General features: G+C 41.0%; 1 long non-coding RNA gene across 1 annotated transcript in view; it reads left to right on the top strand.

Moving 5' to 3' along the window:
• The window catches only part of LOC141984469 (uncharacterized), a 52,012-nt gene extending 46,245 nt beyond the window's left edge, over nt 1–5,767 (top strand). The window contains exons 2-3 of the long non-coding RNA XR_012638743.1: nt 2,854–2,899; nt 4,863–5,767. This is a non-coding gene — a long non-coding RNA (uncharacterized LOC141984469). The remainder of the gene's footprint in view (nt 1–2,853; nt 2,900–4,862) is intronic.
• Nucleotides 5,768–6,000: the final 233 nt, after the last annotated feature.

Genomic DNA, 6,000 nt, shown 5'->3' on the forward strand with positions numbered 1-6,000 from the left:
ACTTAAATTTAAAAGAACACCGAGTCCCTTAACAATTACTCTTGTTAGGGAGATCCTTGACAGGGCTCTTAGTTCCACTTGCTCAGTTAAAAAGCTACTCACTTAAAAGGAAGAATCTAAGCTATTTACTTTCCATGGTGAACAGAATCATCTTTCCCACTCTTAACTGTGAGACAAAAGCTAGGCCCTGTAGAACACAGATATAAATGGATGGAAAGCAGGTGATATTTCAAATTAGAAGGCTTTGTTGAAATACCCATATTTCAGACCCATTTCTCCACATATGTTATGTACATTCTTGCTCAAATATTTCAGATACAGATAGGTTTCAGAGTAGGAGCCGTGTTAGTCTGTATCCGTAAAAAGAAAAGGAGGACTTGTGGCACCTTAGAGACTAACCAATTTATTTGAGCATGAGCTTTCATGAGCTACAGCTCACTTCATCGGATGCATACAACCAGTGAAGTGAGCTGCAGCTCACAAAAGTTTATGCTCAAATAAATTTGTTAGTCTCTAAGATGCCACAAGTCCTCCTTTTCTTTTTACGGATACAGATGTGCAACTTGTCAGTGGCTTACCTGTATCTGAGAGCAGGATATTGCCATCCCTTCCAATTGTCCATTAGGGCATCCGGCGCTGATATCAGCATGTACTAGGTGAGCTACCATAGCTGTAGGTCTTTTCCATCATTACTTTCTATGACTGGCACGGTTGGTCAATAACTATGAAGTTGTTGATATGAATGATCTCTCTTTTAAAAAGCTAAAATAGAGAGCCCTTTTCATGGGAACAATGCTCTTCCCTCCTGTTCTCTGAAAAACACACCAGTGCAATGATTTTCAAGTACCTTTCAGCTGCATACTTAACACTTATCCCATTTCTGACTGATACACAATGAAATCCAAATTTCTGTGGATAACGCTGTTCTTTGTTTCCCTCAGCTCTCATATCTGAATGTTTGGCTATTAATTGATAATACATTACATAGGATTTGGTAATCAGAAATACTGGCATCCTTTGCAACTGTATTAACTGAATTTGCTTGTGTTTTTTAGACTTAAATTTCATGTTTCATTCCAAAGTTTTACAACCACGTTTTTATTTCCAAGCCATTGCTAATGAAGAATGTTTGTGGCCAAAATACAGGATAAAATAAAATTTTATGATCTTAGTTGCACGTTAGTGTAAGGTCATTAGATTTGGCAGACCAGCAGTACTTACTTGTAGTTTGATACCCAGTCATTGTTTCCAGTTTGATTCACTTGGGCATTTAGAACAATAAATGTTAAGCTTTCAGATATTACAATGTAGTAATTTTCAGTTAAGTGTGAGACTAAATATAGGTTCTTCTTATACCTCTCTTGAATGGGTTGTAGTTAGTTGGCTTGGTTTTTGTTCTTTAATTTTATATTGTTAACCAAGAGGTTCTCATGAGAAGAAAGCAGTGAATTTCTTGTTTCTTACACTGACCCCATCTTGTGTTGCGGTGCCCATTGGGTCTCACCAGGTAAGCAGAGCTAAGTCGGGTTGGAACTAGAATGGGAAGTTACATACCTCAGGAAAGCATTCTTGGGATTCATCAGGTGGCACTCTTCTCTTTGAATCTGTATGTGGAGATGCCATCTTCCAACTGATAGTCTGGAAGCATGTGTAATTCTGTGGGCAATTAAATGACAGAAAAGTAAGAGAGGTGTCATTTGACTCATACAAATCTGCAGAATCATAATTTCAATAGGGTCACCCTCTGCAGTGTGGCAGAGAGGACTCACTACTTTCACCCACCCACACAAGCTCCCAGCTCCAGGTCCTCCGTGGCTGGAAATTTTGATGGAAATGGGTTGAGTTCAGGATTCCCCTCCCCACTTTCTTTGATCTTTGGTTTGATCTTAGAGGGTAATATGTGAAATTCCATGTGTTCCTGAATCAATCCTTCAGCTAATAAAATGCTTGGATGCAAAGACCAGGTGCTCACCATCCTGGAAATGTGTGGCCAGCTACCTGCCTTGTATGAAGATGTGCTAATCCGGTGCAAGCGAGGATCAGCGTGACAATGAGTCTAGCAGTGGTGCCATAGATGAAGACAACAATTATGATGAGTTTGATTAATACATGTTCTCAGTCCTACATGTCAAGGCTAACTTCCCAAGGATTACCAAAGATCAATGTATTTTTTCATGTAAGCACTGCATTCCTGTATTAAAGTATAATTTAAAAAAAAACAGTGATTTTTAAAAATATTTTCTCGAATAGATATCTACATCATTGTTCTAAGTTTTTTGTGTTTGGTACCATTGTGTTCATGGGGAAAAGGGCTTTCAAGTGATACCCAGCTCAACCCATTTTTGATTGCGTATTATCAAAATTTCCAGCAATGAGAGGACCTGGAGCTGGGAAGTAGAAATGGGGGAGCATGCCGCAGAGGGTAACAACTTTGAAATTACGATTCTGTAAATTTTTAAAAATCAAATGACACCTCCATTACCTTTCTATCACTAACTTGCCCACGGAATGAGCTTTTATGACATTGTGCTCCCAGACCAGTGGTGGGCAACCTGCGGCCCACGGGTGCAGGTTGCCCACCACTGTCCCAGACTATGAGTGGTAAAATGAGATCCTGGCCACTTGTGCTAATTAGAAGAACTCTTCGCACTTTGGAAAGGGTAGGAGTTAATTCCAGTGCCCTCGCCAAATGCCAATTACAGGAACAAGTAATTATGTTAGTATGTACCAGCAATTAAACATTATTACATAATTTCTAACAAATGCTCAGTTAACCTATGCAATCACTAGAAAGTGATAAGAAGTTACTTGCTGTGTTGTATAATTAAAAATTACTACTTTCTTTGAGTACAGGACTACTTCACCCAGTTAAAAGGCATCATGAATCACCTCCATCATGGTGAGTTACGTATTTGTCTCTCCACCTCATTATCTCCAAACACAATGCCGCCAACTCAAACTCAGTAGGACAAAAACTGAACTCAGGGCAGAATCCAGGGAGCTATGTCAGTTTACACTAGCTAATCTGATCTCTCCTATTTTCTCCCAAACCCTATCCACTGCTGCCCTTCTCTTTCATTGTGGGCTATTTATCTACCTTCTGCTACTAAGATTCACAGCCTTGGCATCCTCTTTTGACTTTTCTTTTTACTTCCCCTCCCCCCTCCCACTATGTTGTCATTAAGTTTTGCTAGTTCAACAATCTCCATACTCCATCTGTTCTTCTCTGCTCCCACCACAAAGACCTTTGTCCTGAAACTAACACCCTCATCCCTGAGCTTCTGACTCTTATTTTGTTCCCCGTCAGTCCATCCAAAACAAATACTGTTAATTGGATGAAAGCCATCAAACAATGCTAATATTCGTGAATATTTCATTCATAAATATAAATAATTTGTCTAAATGCCGATTCCATCTCTTTGCTAAATAAATACCAGAAGCTTTAAATGTGGGATAGGCTTTCATGAAGGGCCTGCTTGTTGGGATGTTACTGTGACGCTGGCAGACCAGGAGCCATCTCATGCCAAGGCCCTTTGGTCTCAGCTGAAGCCTGACAAATATATAGCTGGAAACCCGGCTGGCTCACGTGTGTGGTAGAATTGTTAAAATAGATGTTAAGAATGTGTTAAAATAGATGATAAGAATGTGTTTAGTGTTAAACTTGATAAAGCTGCTGCAGGATGCTGCATGTAGCAATCTCACTTATAACATCTGTTCCCCACGTTGTACGGTTATATTGCATGTTTGCATTATGAATCTCTGTAGTTGTAGAAGTCATCAAACAGGAAAGGAGCATTAATTAATACGAAGGCTGGCTTCCTACAGAAGGGGGTAGGTCCTGCCCATTGAGAAGTCCCATTGAAATCAAATGATCCATTGTGAAATATCAAAGAACAAAGACTTTGTTAATTGCCTTCCCCCTCTCCACCCCATTAAGAGGAGGCATGTGCCTGAACTCATCCCACCAGCTTGAACTCTGGAGAAAAGTGGATAAAAATCCCTAACAAGAAGAAATTGGACCTCTATGCTGCTTGGGCTTCGGGAGGGCAAGATTTCTAGGCATAAGCAAGGGATCTCCAGCAGCTTAGTCTGGTTAGCCCTAAAGGACATATAGAGCTTGCATTTTACAGCAGCTTCTATCAAGTTTTGTAACTCAGTTTTCTATCAGACTGTAACTCAGGTGTGTGTGTATGTTTACCTGCTTTAACCTTCTTAGATAGTAATTCTTTAGTTAGTTTATTATAGGATTAGCTACAAGTGTTGTCTAAAGTGCAATTGACCAGGGGTAACTGACCTGCCCTTTGGGATTCAGAGTAACCTGAATATTATTGTGATTTTTGGTGTAAGGGACCATCTATCACAGAGGCAAGCTTGCATAGGCAGCAAGATAGACCAGAGTACCCAAGGGGACTGTCTGTGGCTCAATGATTAGGCTGTTATAGAACATAAGAATGGCCACACTGGGTCAGACCAAAGGTCCACCTAGCCCAGTATCCTGTCTTCTGACAGTGGCCAATGCCGGGTCCCCCTGAGGGAATGAACAGGTGATCATCAAGTGATCCATTCCCTGTCGCTCATTCTCAGCTTCTAGCAAACAGAGGCTAGGGACACCATCCCTGCCCATCCTGAATAATATCCATTGATGGATCTATCCTCTATGAATGTATCTAGTTCTTTTTTATCTAGTCTTGGCCTTCATAACATTCTCTGGCAAAGAGTTCCACAGGTTGACTGCGTTGTGTGAAAAAATACTTCCTTGTGTTTGTTTTAAACCTGCTGTCTATTAATTTCGTTTGCTGACCCCTAGTTCTTTGTTATGAGAAGGAGTAAATAACACTTCCATATTTACTTTCCCACACCAGTCATGAGTTTATAGATCTCAATCATATCCCTACCTGCTGAAGTGAAGAAACAGATTGACAGAGCCAGAAGAGTACCCAGAAGTCACCTACTACAGGACAGGCCCAACAAAGAAAATAACAGAACGCCACTAGCCATCACCTTCAGCCCCCAACTAAAACCTCTCCAACGCATCATCAAGGATCTACAACCTATCCTGAAGGATGACCCATCACTCTCACAGATCTTGGGAGACAGGCCAGTCCTTGCCTACGGACAGCCCCCCAACCTGAAGCAAATACTCACCAGCAACCACACACCACACAATAAAAACACCAGCCCAGGAATCTATCCTTGCAACAAAGCCCGTTGCCAACTGTGTCCACATATCTATTCAGGGGACACCATCATAGGGCCTAATCACATCAGCCACACTATCAGAGGCTCATTCACCTGCACATCTACCAATGTGATATATGCCATCATGTGCCTGCAATGACCCTCTGCCATGTACATTGGCCAAACCGGACGGTCTCTACGTAAAAGAATAAATGGACACAAATCAGAGGTCAAGAATTATAACATTCAAAAACCAGTCGGAGAACACTTCAATCTCTTTGGTCACTTGATTACAGACCTAAAAGTGGCAATCTTCAACAAAAACACTTCAGAAACAGACTCCAATGAGAGACTGCAGAATTGGAATTAATTTGCAAACTGGACCCATTAGGCTTGAATAAAGACCGGGAGTAAATGTGTCATTGCACAAAGTAAAACTATTTCCCCATGTTTATTCCGCACCCCCCACCTGTTCCTCAGACGTTCTTGTCAACTGCTGGAAATGGCCCACCTTGATTATCACTACAAAAGGGTTTTTTTTCTCTCCTGCTGGTAATAGCTCACCTTACCTGATCACTCTCATTACAGTGTGTATGGTAACACCCATTGTTTCATATTCTCTGTGTATATAAAATCTCCCCCCTGTATTTTCCACTGCATGCATCCGAAGAAGTGATCTGTAGCTCACGAAAGCTTATGCTCAAATAAATTTGTTAGTCTCTAAGATGCCACAAGTACTCTTTTCCTAAACAGCTTGACAGTTACTTCCTGGGATATGCCAACCTATTCTAAAGTCTGATATTTCAAAACCGGAGCCACTGT

This window comes from Natator depressus, chromosome 3, assembly GCF_965152275.1.
Source record: "Natator depressus isolate rNatDep1 chromosome 3, rNatDep2.hap1, whole genome shotgun sequence".
NCBI lineage: Eukaryota > Metazoa > Chordata > Testudines > Cheloniidae > Natator > Natator depressus.